At 38.2% G+C, this 961-nt stretch overlaps 1 non-coding gene across 1 annotated transcript; it reads right to left on the minus strand.

The window, feature by feature from the left end:
- Nucleotides 1-479: 479 nt before the first annotated feature.
- On the minus strand, nucleotides 480-586 carry LOC120128192. Its single transcript, XR_005516611.1, has one exon. It is a non-coding gene; the product is annotated as a small nucleolar RNA R71 (small nucleolar RNA).
- Between the last annotated feature and the right edge of the window lie 375 nt (nucleotides 587-961).

Raw genomic sequence — 961 nt, forward strand, 5'->3', positions numbered from 1 at the left:
ATGCATGAATAGGAGTAACCCCGATGATCTACTAAACTACGATTTGAACTTGAAAGAACTTTCAACTAGGGAAGGCAAGCAAAAGCTCGAACTCGCAAAGAGATGGTGCAGTGATCAATTCAATTTTTTTTTTTGTTCTTGTTTTAGATAATTTACAACCTAGGGTGCTGCGACCGGTGATCCAGGTAATCAATTTCGAATCAAAATCGGCCATGTTTCAGATGCTCAACTCAAATGGGTAATATGCTGGTCTACCACATGAGGATGCTAGCGAGCATAGTAAATCTTTTGTTCTTATGTGTGCTTCATTCTCACAACAGGGTATTCTTGATGATTCCCTAAAGATGTAATTGTTTACGTTTTCTTTACATAGTAGAGCAAGAACATGGTTCTTAGACCTACTTGCTGGATCCACTATGTTGTGGAACGAGTTGGCTACATAGTTTGTGCTCAGGTTCAACCTGCCCAGAATGAATGGGAAGCTACAAAATAATATCACTTATTTTGACCAAGCTAACCATGAGAACGTCCATACTACATGAGAGCGTTTTAAGGATTTACTGTGTAGATGTCCTACACATGGTCTTTAGTAAGAAGCTCAAATTGAAATTTTCTTCAATGGGTTAAATGTACAGACAAGAAACATTGTAGACGCATCTTCTAATGATCCACCATTGGATTGCACATAAAACAATGCTATTATATTCTGAACTGTCTATTCCAAAATGATTATTAATTCCCTATCTCTAGGGAAGCCACAAATAGAAGCCCTCCAGGTGTTCTTGAGTTGGATACCATCTCAGCTCTTGGTGTTGATGTCTCTACTCTCATAAATCTTATCAAGAATATGTAGGTCATTTGTAAGAGAGCACCCATTTAGACGACTAAGTAGATTGAGACTCTAGTTTTTAGTTGCGAGATATACGATGACAACTACAAGTTTGACGATTGTCCCCAACAC

Source organism: Hibiscus syriacus, unplaced genomic scaffold, assembly GCF_006381635.1.
Source record: "Hibiscus syriacus cultivar Baekdansim isolate YM2019G1 unplaced genomic scaffold, ASM638163v2 tig00001478_pilon, whole genome shotgun sequence".
NCBI classification, from domain to species: Eukaryota; Viridiplantae; Streptophyta; class Magnoliopsida; order Malvales; family Malvaceae; genus Hibiscus; species Hibiscus syriacus.